At 39.2% G+C, this 23738-nt stretch overlaps 1 protein-coding gene across 3 annotated transcripts in view; it reads right to left on the bottom strand.

Moving 5' to 3' along the window:
• CHRM2 (cholinergic receptor muscarinic 2) overlaps positions 1 to 23738 on the bottom strand; it is an 86410-nt gene that overhangs the window by 18089 nt on the left and 44583 nt on the right. Inside the window, exon 1 of one of the 3 annotated variants that reach the window (XM_032107232.1) lies at positions 325 to 406. The exons of the other annotated variants lie outside the window; for them this stretch is intronic. The gene's annotated coding sequence lies outside the window, so the exon portion shown is untranslated. Of the gene's footprint in view, positions 1 to 324; positions 407 to 23738 lie in introns of those variants that run through there. 3 annotated transcript variants of the gene reach the window in all.

A 23738-nucleotide genomic window follows, 5' to 3' on the forward strand; every position in this document is an offset into this window, starting at 1 on the left:
CTCAGACCTTGTAATTTAAGGGATAGCGTGCTTTCTCCTTAACCCCACCATCTATTAAAAGCATTTCAATGACAGCACATTTGCATTGCATCACCTTTGTAGAGAAGATCAAGCATCTCAAACATGGCATTCACAAGTAATATAATCATATCTGGTAAGAAGAAAAATGTCTTTTCTAGCTAATCCTGCTGGATGTTGTGATTTACTAAATTTGCACCCCATACCTCTGCACAACCTGTTTATAATTAAACATAATAACACAGTTCATAGCCATTTTCAACTACAGAAATTATGGCAGAGAGATTAAAAGAGCTGAACTCTTACACTTTCTCTGGGAGAATCTCTTCTTGCTGCCTTGTAATCTTCACAGGTGAAGGGGGGTTGTTGCTCTACATCAGGTACTGAGAACCTGATGCAATTTGCCTTGTACTATACAGAGTCAATATGACTTCAACTCCCATGTAAATACACATGGACTTCAAACACAAGCAGAAATTTGTGTTTCAGGCATTCTAGCAAATTTGTCATTAACCTGCAGCACATGACTTGTGATACCTCCTGTTCTTTCAATGCTGGGAAACGGGGTGACATTTGAGAGCGAGTTAATGGCAAATAAATGGTGATGCAGCTTGTTCTGATATCTGCTTGGTAATAAAGGTAATGCAGTAAAAAGAGGAAAAATTCATCCATTTCCTAGTTTTTCTTTCTAAATCTTGTGATGAATGTTGTACTTCTGTGGCCAGGGAGTGGTTCATTCTACCTGTTTGCTAGGGTCAGGATAAAAATAAAGCTTACGTGGTGAATTTGGATAAGTGAGCCAAAAGTTTTGGGTTTTCAAGGCTCTATGCAGGAAGTGACAAAAGACATTTGAGATTTTTCTCCTTCTGAAAAGAAAGTTCCTAAACTCTATTTTGAGACTTATAAGCAAAGTGACAAAGGTAGTAGTATTAATGAAGGGGAATGCCAAGTAGGTTAAAGCTTCACTTTAGATATTTTTTTTTCCTTTTGTCCTCCTATTTTTATTCAAGGAGGTGTTTTATCCCCAAGAGTGACAGCAACTACTCCAGCAAACACAGAGGTTTGTTAGACCTAATCACTATTCAAGAAATCATTTTTCCTGCTTCCTTAAAATGAGTCTGTTCTGCAACAGATAGAAAATCGAAAGCTCATAATGCCTTCAAAGCATAATCTCTCTTTCTCTGTGTGTGTATGTATATTTACATATTTATGCTCTATTGTAGTTTTTTATTTCCTATCTTTTTCATTCTTTACTAATATATTTCTCAATATGGTTGATCTGCATTGCATTTTTTCCTCTTTATCTGTTTTTCTTGTCGTGTACACAAGGGGTTTGGACAGAACTGTGAATATTAGACAAAGGAAAATCAATCCAATATGATCCAATTATATTTGCTAATCAACAATAGCCAGTGTTTCTGTCAGAAGGTGCACACCCATTGAATGTACGGTGTGTTTCTATCTCTCCTCTATATTGTTTGGGTTTGAGATTCACAGAATTAATCTGAGCTCCCTCTGTAGCTAACAGATCTATCTCTTCATGACAAAAATACACAGATAATGTTTGCTTGTGCTAGATTCACTTCATCTGCTCTGCAAACATGCTACTTTTGTGCAGGTTTAAGAATTAATTAAATATCCGGCTGCTCATAAAAACAGCAATCAGTGGAAGGATATTAGAGAGTGTTCATGGATTGAGCTGTGAAATTCCACACATCAGCATTGGCCCTGGAAGCCTGACTTCAGAGAGTGCTGAGAGCAGGGCTCCACTGTATAAGCTACATTACTCATCCACAGTCCAATTTCAGAGCCTGAAATCTCATGGTAAATTGCTCTGAAGAAAGATCAATAGGTCAAAAGCCCTGTGTATGCCAATGGCAAAACTTCTGTTGCTTTTGGTAGGCTCACGACTTTTCTATAAAATAGGAAAAAGCCAGGATTGGTGTCTGGGGACTAGTCCTAGTTCATTGTTTTATTAGATCCAGAATCATATTCTGCTGTTCCCTGCTGTAAACTGTCCTGGGATCACCCTTGCTATTCATCACTTAGGAGAAAACTCCGTCTTCAGTATCTGTTTGTAACATTAAGAGTGCCCAACCAAGCATTTCCTCCTTCTAAAGGACAATATTTCTCTTTTCTCCCCTTAGCACAGGGTCAGGCAAAACTATCTAGGGCTGTGACTGTTGCCAGGTCATTGCCATATATATCTTGGAAAAAAAAAACCTGCAAAGTATAATGCTGGGTTCAGGTTTGGAACCTAGTGGGCTTCTGATACCCCAGAGCTGTAGATACAGTCTGCTTTGCTGGTTTTCCAGGTGTATTTACTGGACAGTGGTCCCCTCCTTTTAAGCACCTGCTGCAGTTCACCCATCCTGTTTATGTCCAAATGGATCTCCATGTATATGACTATTCTGAGCTCATAAAGTAACACGGAACCTTAACTGATAAAAGGACTTTGTAAATGACAGGGACTAGCAGCATCATCAATAAAAAGAGCATAGTAATAGTTCTATGAAGATTGTGATAATCAGCAGAACAACTGAGGAATAAAATAACATCATTTTCATTCACCTATTCTATGGAGAGGATGTGGCTAACAGGCTTTCCTTTATAAATTGGAAATTAAAACTCTGGGAAAAGCTGCAGGGACAAGAGCTACTGGGATGTCATGGGATGGGATGAGTTGGAGGAAGTCCTGACAAAGACAAGGTCATCCGTATAAACAGAAGGAGAGGAAGGAAATTATATGACTGCCATGAGCAAGTGCTTCTCTGAACAAAATAAAATAGACCTAAGTCACCACCATTTTTACTCAGGTCTTGTCCCTTAAGTGAATAAGACAAAGGAACAAATAAATAACAGCAAAAAGAATTGAACTCCCCCACATTTGCCCTATCACCTCTTAAAAAAAATGTTTCTGTTTGTCGAAACATTAGTATGAGACTCAGACTTTTCAGTAGCTCCTTTATGCCACTCCTGTGGTGTAAGGTAATGGAAAAGCTTCCAGGCAACTGAATATTTTCCCCCTGCTGTAAGTTCTCTGGGTGGCTTAGACCCAACATTTAAAAACTCTTACAAGTGTGAATAACCTCAAGATACCACAGGTGGCCACATCTAACATTTAGTACAAAGGCCACTAATTACAGCTCTCTGTGTAAAAGGAAAGCAAAAAGCAATGCTATATAAATGTCTCCCTCTCAAAAGAGAATCAATAGAGACTACAGGAAATTTCTTAGAGAACTCTTGGACAGAAGATTGGTTCTTTCAGTTCAGTCACCGAACCCACACAGAGGGGCTGAAGTGATGCAGTATTCCCTAGGGCAACTGGGCTCTGCCTGCAAGACTGGGAATGAGAATCACCACTGGGATAAACATGGTCTTTCCTTCTTCTACTCACATTGCTTTCTGCCCTGATTCTCCTAAGTCACTAATCACTGCAGTGGCAGTGGCTCTCATCCACCAGACAGCAGCTTTGGATATCTCATTTCCCACAGTCCAAGAAGGACTGTGTCCAGCAGATCAGAAGTATCTGTAATATAGCAGAGATGTCTAATTTTTTAAAAAATGCTTTTGTCCAGTGACTGATGCACCTTGGAAAGTAGTTTAAGAGCAGACCATATGTCCAAGATCAATGACAAGGGATATTCTCTTTGATAGAGTGAAGCACGTGACCTGGAAGGGAAGGCTGAGGGGAGTGAGAGTGTTTAGCCTGAAGAAGAGATGGCTGGGGTAGCAGCCTGCCAGTACCTACAGGGAATCTACTGAGAAGATGGAGCCAGTCTTTTTATAGTGGTGTGTAGTGAGAGGATGAAAGAAAGAAGACAAAAGGTTTTGATGATATCAAAGAAAAAAAGAGGCCAGCAAAGCAGTGGACACAGATTTGTGTACAGGGTCCATCCCTGGAAGTTTTTCAAGCCAAAACAGATAAAATCCTGAGCAACCTGGTCTGAACTCCACACTGACCCTGCTTTGAGGATGAAATTGGAGTGGAGACCTCCTGAGGCTCTATCCCTATGAATTATTCTATGTTCCTGTGATTCTAGCATATGCCATGAAGTTTGCAGGTACTCTGGATCAGGAAAGCAGGAACACAAATACCTTTGTTTAATATAGAGTCAGATATGATGAAAGCAACCCATGTGATTGTGCAGAAAGCAGTCTGTGAGTCTGGGAGAAGCACATTGGAGAGAAAAACAAACAGCATCATGCAGGTCCTTGGCTTCTCACTCAGAGTAAGTCAACATCTGAGCTGCGCCAGAATGAACTGCCCCTTAGTCACCTGCCTGCAGTTTGCAGTGTGGGATATCTGCTGCTTCCCAGGAGCTGAAGCTGAGATCATTAGAGAATCAGAAAGAGATCCTCTTTGCCCCAATTTCCACAGCTCTGACCTGTTGTTGACCACTAGATAGCCTTAGCAGCCAGTCTGAAAGAAAGAGATGCTGAGGGTGGGTGGAAGGGCCCACAGAGAACATCTTAAGGTGTAGAGATCAGACTCTTACAGAGTTCTGCCCTGATTACATCATTTTGGAGAAATATACACGGAGAAAGGTATAATGTGAGCAAAGTTGTGTGCTGGCAAAATTTCACTGCAAGAGTGAGTACTCAGGTGCATACCTCAGCTCATGCCAAAGCAAAATGCATTTAAGCACAAGTGAATTAGGTTCCATGTTTGTCCTTAACTCTTATTTCTGTTCTTGTCCTACCACAAGTTCACATAGACATTGTAACGAATCACATGAGAAGATCCCAAGCTCTACACTGTCTTCCAAAAAAGTGCTACCTTGTGCATAAGCAAGAGAAATGACAGTTTTAGCAGGCCCTGGCAGAACTGTGGAATAATAGTGAACAGGATCACACAGCAGTCAGCCTTTCCATCTCCATTACATGATATGTATCTTTCCCCCCCTCCAAATTGCTTTTACCAACAACCATGACAGCTGTCTGTCTCTGATCCCAAGCATGCACGTCTTGAAGGAGCAGCTGCTTCCCCTCTGAGCATAATGGCCCTGACATGAATGGAGTCTGCAATGATGATGCAGCTGAGATTCATTTTCCAGTGTAAAGGCTCAGCACAGCAGCATCAAGAGAGCCAACCACATACAGTTCAAGCACAAAGGCTTGTAGGAAAGTAGCCAGACTCTTTGGGTTATCATTTCTGCTGTTAACTTGGAGGTTCTGTTATTCACCCATTGTTGAAGAGGATGAGGGTATAGAGATTCATTCCATTTAAAGAATAGTCAGTTCACTGATGCTCTATGAAGAGTTACCTCTATAATTAGTCCAGCTCTAATTACAACCCAGCCAGAACAGCATTCTCAGTTTTTTGACTGTCATTATAGTATCAGAAATATATTTTGTAAAATACTCGAGTGTGAAAAAAAAAAGCAGAAGGATGTGTTGTGGCAGAACTGTTACAACTAGAAGTGATGATGATATTGCACATGATAACACAGAGCTTTTGAAGGAACAAGAGTTTTGGCATAAAAACAATGACTTAGATTAAACTTTTCTGGAATCACTGTCTGTCTCTGAAAACTGTGGGCACAACACATCATCCCTGACCTCAAAGGCACCTCTGGCACCCAGAGGTGCTATTGCTTATGACAGTCTATTTATCCATTTCAGTCTCCTGTCTGTCCCTTTTTTCCCCCTCTTTTTCCTGCTCCAAATTTATCTTGCAACTCAGAGCTCAAAGATCTGCAGGCCACTGGTGATGTCTCACTCACATCAGAGAGATGCTGAGCACAATAGGCATGCCAAGACACGAGAGCTGCTATATAACTGCATGGCATGCCATAGTCCAAGGCATGGAGGAGAGCGGAAGGTTTGTTCACCTTTTCATTTTCTTGTTTGTTTACAGGCAATGAAACAGGCAAGCACTGAATTTATTTTTGGCACATTTTTATACACAGCCTGTGCTTGCTGGGAAGTGGTGGGATTTTGGGGCACATCACTGATGGCAGGCATTTCCATGTACACACAGACAGCTTTTGCTAAGGGAGAACTACAATAATGCTCAAAGAGAAAGGAGAAAGCAGGGTCTAAGAAAGGAAAAAGGGAAGTTAAGAGGATCCATTTAAATGCAGCAGAGCTGAGCTAAAACCTGGATCAAAGCCTTGAAATTATACCATGAAGTTGGTAGAAGCCTGGTAGAACTGGCCCAAATGAGACTGCTAAATAATAAGTGACTCATGCTTATAATTCCCCCTCTCTTTCTTTTTTGTGTGCTGAAGGTAAGTGAATCCTTATGCCATATTGCTACATTCAGTGAAACCATAAATAAGCAAGTTAGTATTATTACAGCTCCAGCTATAATAATAAAACCTGGCAAGGGCCTGAAAGGTTTTCAGTATTTTCACCAAAAATAGCAAGAACAAAACAAGCAGTCCACCACCTCCAGTTTTCATCAAATTCTTTATATATTAAATTATTCTGGAAAGACATAATATTGCCAATTGTTATATATTATTGCCTCATGGATACCAGATAGATTGTGTTATCATAACGACCTCTCTTTTGCTTTAAAAGTTCTATCAGCGGATCCAGGAACAGAAAAACTCCCTGGAATAGCTATAAGTTCGGATTCATTAATTCATCCTTTCCCCTAACTGGTTCTCTGATGCCATTTGAAATGAAAGTGCTGAAAATATTCCAAACACATTTTCTTCCCTAAAGATTGTTTGATGCATACCACAGTGTTTTCCATCATTTGTATCCACTAAGCTCTGCACTGCCTTTCTCTCTCTCTATTCTGTCGTTTGCTGTGCTCCCAGGAGATTAACAAGATAAGTTATTTAACTTTTGACAACTCTGCAGGGCTGCTTTCAAAGCGGCATTTTTTTTCATGCTCATTTTTTTTCTACTCGGAGAAAGTATCTTTCCTTCTGGAACAAACTTCTGAAAAACATTCTGCCTTGTATTTGCTTTTCCTGCTAATCTTTCTCTCCAGTGTTGTAGGCATTCAGGAAATAAAAGTGCCAGTTCTGAGACCTGAAGGGCTGTGGTGCTTAGAAGGTAAGAAAGGTCTTATCAGAGGGTTACTGTTCTTTGAATTCAGAGCAAGTCCCCTACATTTGGCTGTTCCTTCTGAAAATGCTCATGCAAGCTTTCTAAAGGCTATCTGAACCCAGAAAAAAATCTTCTTTATGACACTTAGATGAGTTCATTCCTTCACAACATCATAGATAGTTGAAATACCACTTTAAAGCATACTTTAAATGGGGAAGCTCACAGCTTTAAAGAAAGTCACAGTTATCACATGCCTGGAAAGAAATTGTAATTATGATAAGGATTTTGAATCCTGTGGAAGAAAGTCAAAGTATGGGTGCCCAGAGGGGTATAACTTTTTAATTATTATTTTTTTATTTCCTGGTTTATCTGGTAATATTCAATAGAAACCTGAGTAGCTTCCTGCAAAGAGTATTTCAGTTACTATTAACACTACTAGATAGGAATAAAAGCCATGCAGGTATCAGGAGCCCTGTCATGTGTCAGTGTGCAGTTCAGTACCTGGCTTCTTGTGGTGGTTACAGACTTACTGGTTAATTACTACAGAACAAAGAGAGAGTGAAGGAGAGAGTTTTCATACCTATAGCAGCTGATGCTTAACAGTGGTACCTAAGTTAGCAGACTCACCTTCAGCTCTTCAGTGAATGAAGATGGGGAAGATCTTTCACAGTCATTTGACTTTTCAGACCTCTGAAACCTTTCTCTCTGATCCCTCTTAGGCTTCTAACCCAAGAATCTCAGCTGCAGCTTAGTGGAGCATGAGCCCCATCATGCCAAAGAGTGAACTGTGCTATTTAGTTTCTGTTATCCAGTTTGATCTTTGGGAGTCTTTCAATATCTCATCTTTGTCTCATCTCCCCTCCACAAATTATTGTGCAACCTGATGTGGAGAAAATGGCAGTCAAACAAGTGTGTTATAAACACCTTGTGATGAGTGGAGCAAACAGCATGGCAATAAAGTTGACCAGCCAGCCTCCCTCATGGGTTGCTTTTTATTGTGTTCAGCTGCAAGTGTCATTCCCCTAATGCTGCCCATTCATCTTGTGCTGGGTTGCAAGTCAAACCTGCTGACACTCATGGTCTCTTGCGGCTGGAGAGATCCAGCTTTGGCCCACTCATGGCAAATAAACTGTCTCATAAAAATACAAGGGTTCCCCCATAACTTTTTCTCCTGACACTTTGTATCGTTGCTATGGAATAGATGATTGCAACTGGACAGTCCACAAAGGCATTTCTTGGCATGTCAGACAGCTGTGTATCATTTATTTGAGATGCCACGGCAATATCAGAGGGATTCAGGATGGAGAATAAAAGATATGGTAAAATCTAAGCAGAGTGTAGTGGCACTATAATTGAGGGAAGATACAGGAAAATGGAGTTTACCTACAAGTAAACTGAACAGTGTAAATTTGCTGGTACTCCTCTAGTGGAGTAACACTCACTGGGGAAGGAAAAAGCTGTTTTGTGAGATGAGGGGGGAAAAAAGAAAAGAGAAAAATTCAAGCAGGTTGTTGTAGAAGATTATAGGGGTAATTTATATGAAAGCAGCTGCTCAGTTTCTCACCCTGAGTCAAACTGAGACAAAAGGTCAGAGAAAACAGTGATGGCAGTTCAATATCTACTTCAATAAGCAGCAAAGTGACTTTGCCCTCTGCAATCTTTCAGCATGAAGAAAGACTGCCTTGATATTTTTGCACTTAATGAAAGTAAATCATGTCCGGCTCTAGAAAGTTCAATAAACCTTTCTGGTTAACACATTTTGGAAATGGTTACAGTCAAACCATCTAGTTAATCTGAAATCCTAAAGCAGATGCTTTGACAACTCCACAATATTTACATCTTCTAATCCTGTCACCACAGCAGGCAGAGACTTTTTGTGCTTCACTATAGAAATAGATTTCCTGCTTCTTGTTTTTCTGTTGAGTCATAAAAAATTCCCTGCTATAAAAGATCCAAAACCAATTTACATCTGTCTTTTCATATCCTTGTTCAATTATGGTTTCTATTACCTCAAAAGTTATCTTAAATGCTCCCTATTGTCCAAGAGGTAGGTAATTAAATAAATAAACAATTTAACTGCAAGGGAAAGAAAAGCTTCATTCCAGTATTTACCACAAAATACTCCAAGGAACTGGTTCCAAGCTGTATAATGGCTACACTGGGTTAAGAGTCTTCTCTCTGAACATTTCAGATACAAAGGTCTTTTACCTCTTCTGTCTCTACCAAGGTTAATTTAGCTGACCTACTGAGACATCAGAGACTGCCGCTGTCTAGCTTGAAGAGGAAAAGGAGATGATGCAGTGATCACATGAAATGCTCTGTGTCAGACAGAGGTTGAACTCAATGCTTATTTTGCCCCATTCCTCTCAAATAAGGGGACTTCAGAGAAATTTGAAAGTCCACAGATGTGAATCTGGCACAAGGATTTTCATGTGCTGTACATATGGCTGCAGAGCTCACTTCCACAAGAGAGGTTTGTGGTCTCACCATCATTTAAACAGGACTGAATGTGTGGACTCACAAAAAGTACATGTAAAATGTTCATAATACGAATCTTCAAGACTATATGCAGAGGGAGATGGCATGCTGGTCCTTACTCACCTGTGGCTGGATTTCCAGGGTGATTTCTAAGCAGTACAACTCACACAGACCTTTTTAAATTTTTTTTTTTTCCTGGTAACAGCTATTCATCCTGCTGTTTGTTTAGGAGCTTCCTAAATAGCTGATAAGATTTGAAGCACTAGTGGACATAAGCAGAGGGAGGATTAGAAACTCACTGGGCAAGTCCTGTGTTCTCATGGTCCAACACTATTTGGCAAGCATGAGGTGTGCTGAGATCAACCCTGACCATGCACATCTTTCAGCCTTTGTTAGACCTTTAGGTTTCCCAAGTATGGTGGTTTTTTGAAAAAAATTTATTCCTTCTCTGTAGTCTTATGTGCTCCAGGGACCTTAGCTTAGTCCTGCTCTGAGAGTGAGGCAGAAGGCTTGGAGAAGATAATGTAATGGCTTTTGTATCTGAAGGTACTTACACTGACATAATTGCAATTATTAATACTGGTGACAGGATGCACCCAATCTATAATTTGAGGTAATGTTTGGCAACTCGAGCAATATGAGTCATGAATCATTCATTAAGTGAGCAATGCATTTAAGGAGTTAGAATTAATTTTTAGATGTCCTCTGTCGTTTTGTTGTGTAATTTAAGGTCACCAGCAGTACTTTTTGTATGTCATAATTACATTGAGGCTTACATGCAATCTCTACAGAGCGCAAATATATTATTTGCTTTAGTTTAAACTTTTTTTTTACTTAGAGGAAGGACTTTGGAAATGGTGCCTGCTTGATGTTTCAGATCCTCTTTAGCCCTAAATTGGCACAGATACATTGAAGCTAGCAGAGCCCTACCACTAAAAAAAAAAAAAGGACAATGTGGCTTTGAGCAGGGATCTGTTTCCTAATCAATACATTTCCAGGCTGCCTACCACTCAGCCAGACATTAATACATTCAAATTAATTACAGTCTTTTTGATTGCTTCACCAAAAACCCTCAAAGGTTATGTGACCTCAGGACATGGCACCATTACATTGTGTCAGCCCAAAATGCAGGGGATTAGGCAGAGGAGCCCATCTTTACCAAGATATAAGTAAGGCATCTTTTTCTGCACTGACTTACGTTCCATTTTTCTTCCAGCATTTCCTAATAAATAACTGAGACAATCCCCTCCTTTCTGCACAGTCCTGTAGCTTACATTTTAGTTGTACATGCTGCGTCTGTCTCTGGAAATGCTCATCCTCACACTCCATCAGCAGAGGAATGAAGACGAAATGCCAGCTTCCTGAGAGACCACCGAGATGTCTTTAACTGCATAATAATTGATGTTTTTATGGAGTTCCAGATCATTTACTGATATTGAACACTTCAGTGGTTTAATCCTTCCTCACACAATGTGTAGACAAATAATAGCTTGATAGACTTCATCATTTATGAAAGGCAGACAGAGCAGGCAAGCCAGCATGAAAATATTTTAATTATACTTTGTCAGAAGTATATAACGGGAGATAAGAGTGCTCTTCTTTCACCAGTTTCATTTGGAGAATTTGCCCAAGTCTAAATTTATTTGCTATTAATTGCACTTGGGCTCAGAGACTGTGTTTCCAGAAGGCAAGAAGAGAGACAAGATAAGAACAAGTATAAGAACAAAAAGTAGCAGAACACTACACAACTTGGGAGAGCAATTTCTTGCTTGAGGCCAGGCTTGAAAAAGAAAAAACTTCCTAGAAAATATTAAATAGTATAAAAAAGAGGATAGGACAATCTCACATGTTTTGTTAACTCTTGGCTTCATGTAAATTTAGTATGAGACAATACTATGCAGTATCACTGGACACGTGCAGAACTCACTGCAGAAAACCTTCCCTTTGATAAGTGTTCTCCAGCACAGCATGTGTTCTCCAGGCTTTTCTCCCTAGCTTCCCAAACCATATTTATAAATTATCTAGAAGTGTAAATGAATGGCATCAGGGGTTGATAAGGAACATAGAAAGCTGACTTTCTGATCAAATAAAAAAGTTATGTCAAAGATAATTTTTTTTTTCTGGAGCTGGATCCAAGCTTACTAAAGCCAGAGGGAGTTTTTTCCACTATGTTTCAATAGTTCTGGGATTGAGCCCCTGTGAAACTGTGCAAGATAAAACACCACATATTGCAAAACAGGGTTACTGATCATTATACTGCTCAGCTTCTGCTTATGTGGGTGTTATTATTTTTAGGTTGTATAAAACAGCATTTGATAAAGGTTGTCAAAATTATATTGTCTCCAGTGCAAATGTAGTATTGCTTTTATGTGTGATGGTGTTATGTTACTGGTGGCTTATCTTCTAACAATATGACATGGTAGGAAATATGTGAGAGAATCAAAGATAACAAAATGGGGTAAACCATATAAAATTCCATTTTCTTTCTTGTCAGTGTTACCATAGAATCATAGACTACAGAGTCCCTATACTGCTGAGATAGATAGATTGTATTGCAGGACTAAAGATAAGATGTATTTACCTGGCCTTTGGTGAATGCAGAAAGTGGTCAAAAGTTTTTCTGTCACCTTTGCCACTGAATGTCTCAGAGCAAGAACTAAAGAAAGGATTTCCAAGAGGTGTCTAGAATTTGCTTTATTCTGCTACCATTTAAAGCCAAGAACAAAGTACTCTCGACAGCCATATTGGTGAGGTCATAGCAGGAGAGGGAATTGAAATTCTTCTCATCCTAAAAGCTCTACACATACTATAATGGGATCAAGCCCCAGGTTTCCAGCCATTCATCTTGTTCAGCAGTAATGGCTCTTCTCTACTCAACCAATTTCCAAAACATAGGCATGTATCCAACATGTAATTCATACAAACACAAACTTTTTTTTTAATCTTGCCAAGCTTTTACTGTCAGTAAAATTTCCATGCAGTGAAAAACAACAATTCAATTAAATGTTGCATGAAACTATTTCTTTTCCCCTGTTGTACATTTGCTATTAATGCATCCTGTGCTATTCAACTCAAGGTAAACAGACATCTCTATTTAGGTCTATTTAGCTTTCTCAATCAATTAATTTAATTTTTATAACTCTGTCATGATTGATGTAACTATTTTCTTTGCCAAAAAATTTTCCTAGCCTCTTCAATTCTGTCTTACACTGAATGATGTTTTCCCTCACTGTCTTTAGACCTTCATATTTTTGTTTTTTTCTTTCTTAAAGACAAGATAATTGAAACAAAAGACAAGAGGGCTGAAACCACTGTGGATGAGACACTTAACTGTTCATTTTATTCACTTCTTGCCTCTTCAGCTTTATTAACTGTTTTGTTTTTTTTTTTCTTTCCCTAGAAAGGTTACTTTGATTTCAAAGCTGATGTTTGTACATGGATGCACCTGAGACTGCCCATTACACTTATCACCTTCCTACGTAATGTGATTATTTAGGAGTACATTGGAACCTTACATATTCTATCTTGGCTAACCTAACCACTTCCATCAGCTAATTTTGCCAAATCTGTATTTCCCTTTAGCCTATTGACTTCATTAGGTAATAATTGCAGCTAATTAAGAGCAACTCTTGCAGAGAGTAGTCCATTTATCTGCTCGATCTTATACTGAGGCTTGACAGTTATTATTTCTGTTGGCTTACTGTCTCTTTGGGAAAGTTTTTTCCTTGAGAGTGTGGGCTCTGAGGAGAGCTGAAGGATGGAGGTGAAGACTCTTAAAGAGCATAAACCAAGTCTTAATAGGATGTGAGGGTATTCAGGTACTTCAAAGCCTACATGCTATAAAAACACACTTTGGTCTGAATAGCTTCTCAGTCAGAGAAATGTGGAAAATTGAATTGTCTCCCTGTAGGAAATATTACTAATTTGTTTTCGGCCCACGCTGATGAAATTTTGACATCTCAACTATTTGCACATAAAAGAAAGTGGAAAACAATCTCAGTGTGGAAATATTGGACTGCAAAATGTTTTCTTTCTTGATCAAAGAGATTATTAATCTCAAAAGGCTGATGTGTTTGGCATTCAGAAATTTGTACAATATTTCTGACAGCTGGAAATATTAGTGTTGGAATTTTTTTAGATTGAAATGTTTATTTGAAATGTTCTACTTCAAATATTCTGTAACTAATATTATAGAGAGAACATCCTGTTTTGTTTTGTGGTGGTGGTGGTTTTTTAAAAATTTTTGTTTCTTTGAAATTCTAGATTTTTATGGAAAAGAGTCAGTCAAAAGGTTTTAGACATCTTCTCTCCTACTCTGTTTTTCAGCAAAAAAAAAAAAAAAAAGGAAGAGGCATCTTTGAGACGACTCTCTCTTGGTTCACTGACGACATAGAGACCATTCATGCAGGTGCATCCATGAAAATGCCCTTCATGGAACGTGCCAGAGAAGAGGCATTTTGAAGAGATGTGCATTTTAAAAAGACACCACATGTTTCTGCAGGAACTCAGAAATTCACTTGTGTTCATTTAGTAATTTTGGGCCACAGATTATTTCTGACATGCTGGTTAACACATTTTCTTAAGGGTTTCTAGTTGTCATTTTCATTAAAATTTCATTATCAATTTTGATAAATTATGGTAGTGCTCTCTTTATTTGCCCTAGTTGTTAATACAATATGGGAGGAAAAGCTTGTTTCAGTGTAGAAATGGAACCTAAAACCCTGGAAATAGCAACCAAAATCCTGGTTTTGATTTCAGGTAAACATCTGCAGAACTGGAATATTTTTTTGTTTTACAACTGCCACCAAAAGAGAAATTTGATGAAACTAAATGTTCAAGTTACCTTGTTTTATTTGAATTACCTTAGCTTATTTGGATGAGAGAGCTCTGTGGCAAAATGCATGGCACCTTTCAGATTTCATGAGGGCTCCATCTCGACTCTGCCACCACAGGGGAGTAGCCTATGGTGTTCTCACCCTCACTGCAGGCTTGGCTCATAGGAGCCATTAGGAAGAATACTCATCTATGCTAGACATTAATGCTTCTTTTGGATTTTGTGACTACATAAAATGGGAACTGGGGTTTTGGAAGACATTGCCATATGTGTTTTATCTGCCAACAAACAGTAGGTGTATCCCCTACAAGTTAATGTCTGATGCCAGCAGAGGCTACATATCTATGAATTTACAGATTCACATTGAATTGCACTGACCTTTTACATATGACAAAAAATTAATATTTTAATTAAACTTTTTTTACCTCCCCCTCAGTTTTTTTTCTCCCTAAATTTGGCCTGCACAAAAGCCTGAATTGCTTCATGATGTCAGGCAACTTTCCACTCATCCTGGAAGTGGCAAGTTTGTGCTGATAACAGTGGTAATGACACCATAGGAAGTACAGGAATATGTGTACCACAGTGTTGCCCTCCAACAGAGCCATCTGAGACAGTGGAAATGGATTTTGCATTTTTAGTGATTAAGTATGAGGATGTCAGATCAGGAAAACTAGATCAGAAGTGACAGGAATGTGGCCACAGAGTAATCTACAATTAGTATTTTGTTTATAATTTTCTCCAGATTCAGGCTGGAGCTACTGTACTTTCAGGAGTTACCAAGCTGCACAGAGAAACAACATCAAGAAGGCATTTTGTATTTTAAATTAACACTGACCTTCCATTCACCTTTCAATCCTCTTGGGTTACCCAGCTTCATATTAGAAGTCTTCATCTGCCTTGCTTCAATCCCCCTTCATTGGTTGTGTAATTGGAAAAAGTCAGTACTACTGCACTTCTGTGGTTTGGTTTCAGTTGCTCGTACTGACAACACTGGAATATTGCTATATATTGCAGTTTAGAAAATCACTTGTATACTAGGGCCTTTCATAAATATCAATATTGAAAGCTCTTCTGCAACTGCATGGGGTAGATGGGTTTAAATTGACACATTTTGCAGTCAAGCTGAGGGAACTGGTGAAGGCTGTAATGGGTTAGGGGAATCTCAACAGCTGCAGTGTAAACACTTCTCTGCTAAGCTCTACCCAAGCAACAAGACTTCATATTTCCAAACATATTCAATGCTTGATTCCTACTCATCATCTCTCATATTTTGGTTTGGAAATATGAGGGCATTTTTCAAGCAAACTAGACTTTCCAGTGAAAACTAGGTGAAATATAAGGTTGCACTTTGATTTTCTGAGATATTTAACTGTTACATTTTAAATGAAAGCAATGAGAAATGGAAATTAAAATGTCTGCCATAGGTTACAAGTGAAAAACTCACACTTTCACAGTTCAAGTCCTGGTATCTCACTTCTTGCTGTCTCTATGTGAAAAGCAAACATATCTCTGAATGCTTTGCCACTTGAGGCATGTAAGTTTTATCAGAATTAATTAAAATCTATAGATACTTAGGAGACCAGTAATGTCCCTCTTCCCCCAAAATCAGAGTTTAATTCACAAATCTCTTTTTATTATGGTTCAAACTCAAGCTGAATTCTCCTCTATGGGAATTTACTTGAAGAAAACATTGTAAATTGGTTAATTGTTGGATTTGACAACCACTTCATTCGCAGACCGAGTCCCTCATTGTCTTCTTCTCACCTGCCTTCCTGCAGTTCAGTGCAGCACATTTCAAAGGCTAAAAAAGCAGCTCTGAAACTTTACCCCAGAAACCCAATAATATGCCCTGAGGAGACAGCTTCTCCTTTGAGGGCAAGTCCCCTGGTTCTAACTCCCATGCATGCTTGTTTTTCTTCTTTTCTCCTACACTTGGACTAGATATGGATGTCCATCCTGTCTCTCCATGGTTTGTCATTGCTTCCCTTTTAAAACCTCGAGTGCTTTTCAGCAGATGTGAGAGCCTTGGGCTCACTTGCCCTCTGAGCCACAGAGAAATCCTGTATATACAGAACCAGGTTTTGTGTGCCAACAGCAGGCACTGTAGGCTGAAGGTGTGTGTTTAACAATCAGCTACTGAACCTGTAAAGGCTTGTACCTGAATTGCTAAAATCACACAAGGGAGGGCTGACCTTTGCAACATGGTTCCCACCAAAGCTGTTTTTCCGCTCCTAGGGCTTCTCTTTTTAAAATGTTTTCATTTTCCTGGCAGCAGTTCTATCCTCTAACTGCAGTTTCTCTTCAGTGGTTATTCAGATTAAGCAGTTTGATTGAAATTCTTTGCTGTTAAGCTCTGGAGTTTTCAGCTGTGCTAATGGTAGGGGATATTGAGAGAAGGGGAAACTCTGGAGGCCCTGAAGAAGTGCTTCCTTCCTCAACATGCTGATAGAGACAGCTATTCAGATCCTTTTCTTTAATAAATGTCTGCTGCTCCCATTTTCTACAGTCCATGTCTACAGTGACTCCGACGCGCTGGCACTGCCTGCTGCTCTGCTCGGGGTGCATGCCAGCGCCAGGAGTGCTCTCATGGCACTCGTGGTGCCAATCATCTCTGTGCCTGTGCATCTGGCTCTGAGCACAGAGCTTAGATACTCTTCTAGTCTGAATATTTGATCAGATGAATTTAGGACAGTCTCACCACAACACACAAATATTTGGTATTCTCCCATGCATCCACTTGTTTGATCTAGGCTCATAACCCCTTCTCCCCACTTTCCCTCTGGCTCAGGATGAGAGGTTTTTGGTTCACATATGACAGTTTCAAGGAACTCTTGAAACAAGAACTCAGTGGGAGCACTAAAGACTGTCAGTTATAAAATGCACAGACAAAACTGCAAGAAATGTTTAACAGCAGAGTTCAGGTAGGTGTCATCTAAATTATCCTGGAAGTCACTGTTTCTCTGCAAGTGAATTGCAAGGATAGTTTCTTATACACTTGCTGCTAATGTTTTGACTGCTGAAATCAGATTATTTATTTTTTTTTTTTTAATTAGCCAATGTTATCAGCTCTCTAGGAGTGAAAAGTTGCACGATTGCAACTGGTACTGCCATACAAGGGAATTCAGACACTGCTGCATCCTCTCACAGGAGCAGACATGAGAGTGCGGTAGGACACACCATTCTAATTGGTACTGCAGAAGACCACCTAATATCCAAATTCTGTGCTCTATTTGCATATGTCACCATAGAGAAGGGGTTTATACTCTACTTATCAACAACACCCACTGCACCTTGTTTCATGCCTGCTTAGACCCATCTGAGATATCCTTTGTCTATTGAGCTTTCACTTTCGAGATCTGTGGTTCAAAATGCAGTTGAAGAGTTACATGCCATGTTTGGAGCTATACCAAGGAATAACATGAATTCCATTCTTCAGCCATTCACTGCTACTGTGTCTTGGAATTTTTTTTCAGCTCTCCTGGTGAATAAAGCTGGATTCAAACTCTATGAACACACAGTAAGCACATACCAGCTTAACCTTCAAAATCATGGCACACAGTAATGCACCACCAGTGAAGGTGCCAGATAACTGAATTACAGTGTTTTTGTTTTTCATTGCTGATACTGGAATAAAATAAAGAGTAAATACTGTACCTTTTTTAAAAGACCAAACTGAGATTAGGATAACAGAATTTAAAAAATTAATCATAGAATCACAGAATGGTTGAGGTTGGAAGGGCCTCTGGGGGTCATCTTGTCTACCCTCCCACTCAAGTGGGGTAACATTGAGCAGGTGACCTTTATGGACCTTTAATCATCTTTTGTTTTGAAGTGTTTTGGTTGAATTTGCAGTAAGTGACACTCCAAGTGCTTAACTGAATTCAAATAAGTATCCAAGAGCTCAAAATTCTCACTGGAGATAAATTTAATTTCTCTGAAACTTGGTAAGCAAATCCTACTGAAAAATTTCATGAAAATCACTTATTTTGTCACACTGAAATGAAATGGAGTAGAAATTAATTTACTGAATAGATCACCACTTTTTTTTGCCAGAATTTGAAAAGTAGCTGGCCTCATTCATTAAACTATTGATTACCTCTTTATTTAATATTTCTAAGAGTTCCTATTTTTTCTGGTTTTGAACTAATTTGATTAGAATAGTCTTTATTTTGCTCTCTTAATATTTTCAAGTATGGATAAATAACAAAAGGAAAAAGTCCCATATGAACTGAATCTCTCCATAATTGCAAGTCAGGCTCATGGATTGAGGAGTTCATTAGTGTTCTCCTGTATTAACAACCACAAGTTTCTCCAAGTTTCAATTACTTTCAGGTACCAGGGCTCATGGCCAAGCAGTGATTGTAATAGAGAGATTAATCTAAGTCTCCAGTGTATATAGACAGCACACTTGCTCCCAACATGACGCAGGAGAGAGGAAAGGCACAGAAATCCACCCTGTCTGATAACTGCATGATTCTCCTGGCAGTGTTATTAGCACTCCAGAACTCAATGGAAAACAGCAAGGTGAGGAGTACAGGGTGCCTGTAGAAGATGATAGTAAATACATGAAAGATGAGAAGAGTGTAAAGTTTTCAACACTCTGCTTCTCTGAACTGATGGCAGCACTTTTTGAATCTGTTTTGGGACAGAACAGATATCTTCCTTGCTTTAGGATCAAAGACTTAGCAGTCCTGGAGTGTGCTCCTTTAAAATTTTCAGACAAAGTCACCAGCTCAGATAAAGCAGTATAACTGCATTGTGGCTTTAATTAAATTATGTCAGTCCCTGAGTATCTTGCCCTTGAATAGTTGAAGAAGGAAGCTCTTCCCTCTCAATGACTTTATCAACTAGATAGATAGGGTGGAAGAAAGGAAATATTACTGTCTGTATTAAAACTTAACTTATAGTAGGCAAGTAATTAAGGGATAAAATCGTAGAGCACTACATTTTCTTTTCCACCAAGAAATCTCTGCAGCAGAGTAAGGGAAGACATCAGGACCTTACTGATGGCTGCAGCATTTTAATTTACATGGTCAGTCACCGACAAGTAGTGTCTTAGAACAGCCCTTGTGCTTGGTGTCCCCTCAGAGGACTCTCCATGGCTGGAAGGCTGGTGTAAAAGAGATTTGTTGTCTGTGCTTCCTCCTTGAAGAGGAGAAGAAAGGTGACAGATGCAGACTTCCATTACAGATGATTTGCATTGAGAAACTCCCTTTGAGTACAGGCAGTGAGGACACCAATCTTTTTCACAAGTGGTATGAATTTAAAAAAAAATAAGAAAACTTTGCTCAAAACATTTCCAAAAGAAAGCCTGGGAAGTCCATGCCAGAGTACAGTTTGAAATCCAGCTTTGAGTATGTTTGTAGCTTTCCTGTTCATGAAATTGCCCTTCCTGCATATTTCATTTCTTCTGTCTTTATTTCTGGTTAAGGGAATACCCTGTTAACCTTTTTAGGAAATAAAAAAAGAGCTTGACCACATTTTGTCATTAAAATACAGATAAAAAGGAACCAGGTGTTATAAGAGTAATCCTAGGACACATTCAGAGATTTCTTAGGCACTACTGTATTTTTTCCCTAATATTTTTCAATGCAGCTTCCCTTGGATTTAGACCACAGGAACATAAATTTTGATCTCCACTCCACGCTCTTCCTATTGATCTTTCGATTTGTTTATGTCTGCTTATACTTAAAATCTTCTAAGTTTCCTCTTGACTTCTTTTTTTACCCTCTATTTCCCACCACTGACCCTGTTATCAAGGTTACTTTATGCACTGATAAAGGCCTTTACAGCTATCTGAAATGCTTCACTAGAACCAAGTTATATTTTGACTATCCCACTTCTTGTACTTGATCCTGCACTTAATCATGTGTTTAAATGATGGAAATCCATCCTAAAGGGGATAAAAATTTCTGAATTTCAGTTCACTTGCATCCATTTATTGCACACTGAGTCTATATCTGGCATGATATATCCCACTACTCAGAAGGAAATCATTCTGTTTGAGGGCAGCTTTGATAGTCTTTTACTGGTTTTTATTCAGTGCTGAAACTGAACTAGGACCCTTCAAATGTTCCTACAGAAGTGAAACTGTGCCAAAAAACTATTAACAGGTCAGGATGCCTTTGATTCAGGAACCCTGCTAAGTATATTAACTATTTTCCCTCTATGATTCGAGCTGCTGACATTATGGAGCTATTATGTGACTCTCTGGAGTCACAGAAAAGAAGCATGGTGAATCACAAGGTATTACTCCTTTTCAAATGTGAACTGATATGGGAACCATCCTACCAGAACTCCTCACCGCAGTTTGCATGGAAAATGTTGGTAACAACATCCCTGTCAGCACTCCTTGTCCAAGAAGGTAGTTTGTCTTGCTGTGAATTGCAAGTAGTCTTTAGCTAACAGTAAATTTCAAAATATTTTTAATCTGTTCATTGTGAAAAATGAATCAGCAATTAAGGGGTAACCCAAAGCCAGGTGTTAGTGGTTCGAGAGCGTCACAGCTGCTTGAACACCTGCAGTGTCACTGCTGTATAAGAAACTCACTTTTTGAATGACCACACCATCTAAAAGAGCAAAGGAGAGGAGGAGAAGGATGGGAAGGAAAGCCTCTTTCCCACAGAAAAGCAATACCAGCTAAGCACAAAGATAAATTACCATGGCCCTGCCAGTGACCTAAAATTGTCAGGAGCTGGGTCTGAACTGGAATAGAGTGAAGCAAGTATAGTTTTGTGTTCCTCCTCATGGTGACAGTTCCCACTGCAGGAATGGAAAAAAATGAATTCATCAAAATGTGTACAATCTTGTAGAAATTGAGGTTTGACTTGTGGAGTCTTCTGCAATCTGTTGTCAGGGATTTGGAAATTGTGAAACCAAAGCCCAGTGGGGCAGCCATGGATGGCTGATACTCCTGGATAAGCTGAAACATCTCTCTGGTGCCTTTTGTCTGCTGCTGGGCAGTGCTGCTGCTGGACTCTCTGGAGGCTGGGTGGATACACCAGAGGAGCCACAGAATGGGACATAAACCATGGAACTCTCTGGCTAGCCTTCTGTTTTATATTTGCAGGGAAGTGACCAGCTTTACCAGTCCTCCCAGGTGATCTATGATGGAAGAAGAATTCTTCCTGAAAAGAATATGACACCTGACTGCAGTGGTTGCCATGAGAGAGAAATCCTGTGGTCAGTAAGATAACTCATTGCCTCATTTAACCACTTATGTCACTGGCAATGCCTGCTAAAGTGCTGTTCCTTGGGGGGAAATGAATAGCTAAGAAGGAAAATGGCCAAGCTCAACAGCACAAATGATATAATTGCAAAGCATGTTAAAGAGGCATTATTAAGTGAAGTGGGCTGGATGATTTACTTCGAATCTGCTCAGTGAAAATTTTGCACTGAGAGACATGGGATAATGCCAAGGTTAATCATCTGCATGGCTTGCCCATAGCAAACACTCCCTGCATAGACATCTATCTGCCCTTTAGAAATGGGCAAACCACAGAGTGTAATCAGAGAGGAAGAATGAAAAATCAAACCCTCTGCATCATATATTCAACACAAAAATACAGTATTTTACATTGCCACTTGGTACTAATGAAACCACGAAGTTAATGGAGTGTAAGGAGAACAGCACACCATCTCCTACATGGAGTTTGCATTTTAAAGCCCTCTGGGACATGTTTTTATACGTAAGAAAATTTGTAGAACCTAACTAAGAGGTGTTTTATAAGTCAGAAGTGTTTCTGCATAATTACACTGCTTATTGAAGATGCAAAAGGTTGAACTACTCTTCCAGACTGATTTCTTAAGACAATTTGACATCACTCTTTATGGCTAGTTTCGTGTTTGTCAGGGAAAATACAATCAATACTTGCACAAGTTTCTTGAATAATAAAATTCAGCACAATGCCAGAGACTCCATCTGGTCAAGAAGGGAAAATATATTAGCTGGATTCTTGACAGTGTTAGGGAAACAGAGGAGTCATGCAGCCAGTTTCACAGAGGCATGCATGTTATTCCACTGTTTATAGCAATTGTCAAATTCAGTTCTGGTTTATGAAGGTTTAAACCTCTGTGATTCATTAAGTGTCTGCAACAGTTAAGGTATATTTTGCAGGTTATCTTGTCTTCAGAAAAAATAACTTTGTCATTCATATTTCTGCATAATTGATATTCATACTACAAGAAAAGTTATCTTACAATAAATGGCTACCTTTGAAATATTCATTGGTCATGAGGAACACAAGAATATAAGGAGAGAAAAAGACCTTGGATACTGCTGTGACAGAATTATTGTTACATTCAGAAAGTATTTTGAAGTAATTGTAAATTAAGAGTTATTGGAGGCTTTATTTTAATGTTTTAGATGTATACAAGAATTTACAAAATTTTAATGTCAATTCCTTGTTTACAAGGCTAAAAAATACATTTCTGTTTTAAAATATATTTGAAGAAAAAAAAAGACCATACAAAGCAAAGTTTTGGAGGAAAATACCCCACTGAATAGGACACAGATTTAAATCCCTCTGCTTCTGTTACTTTTGAAATCTTCACCAAGATGCAGAATTTAGGATTTTGATAATGCAAATTATGGAGTTCACTTATCATGTAAAGCCTGCATGTTTGAAACCCCCTTCCACACAGTACAAGGGTAAAAGAGAACTGCAAGAAAGAAACACATTCCCTGGGGAAGACAAAATTCCCTGTGGAGTCTGTTTTTTCCAACAGAAATTATTTTCATCAGTCCTACCTTAAACACACATGGGCTGGTCAACCAGGGAGAAGCTACACACTAAAAGCAAGGAAGCACTTGGCAATGATTTGTTCTTTCAGCCTTTTGCTACAGAGGATGATAAAGAACAGCTGAATCTGGGGACATTTAACAGTTAGGGATTCTTGACTCTGTAATACAGAAACTGAGACACATCTGAACCCTGTCTAATACACTTCTAGCAGTGGAGGGCTTGTCCCACACACTTTACCTTTCTGCAATCCTCTCAGTTGCCAGTTTTTCCCTAAAATCGTGGTGGGTAGCAGGGTTGGCATACTTCAAGCAGGTTTCTGCCTGTAATTTCTAGCATAATTTTGGCTTTTTCCTTCAATATGAATCATACAGAGGGGCTTCCTCCAGAATGTGGAACCTTGCTGCCTGCACACATGAGCCTGATGGCCACCTCTGCCCAAAGCCCTGCCCTGTAGTGCTCAGGTGAGACAACAGTATTTGAACATCAGGATCATACTTTGTATAAAGCTGAGGAAACAACCTCATAGAGGTAGGCTTCATTGTAAGCAAACTGTTGATTCCTTTGTCCCTTTATGTGTCCCCAAAAGTCATCAAAGAAAATGTGGCTGCAACCAACACCAGCTCTAAAGAGGGCAAAGAATTTCCCTTCCAATGAGC

Source organism: Corvus moneduloides, chromosome 4 (genome assembly GCF_009650955.1).
Source record: "Corvus moneduloides isolate bCorMon1 chromosome 4, bCorMon1.pri, whole genome shotgun sequence".
NCBI lineage: Eukaryota > Metazoa > Chordata > Aves > Passeriformes > Corvidae > Corvus > Corvus moneduloides.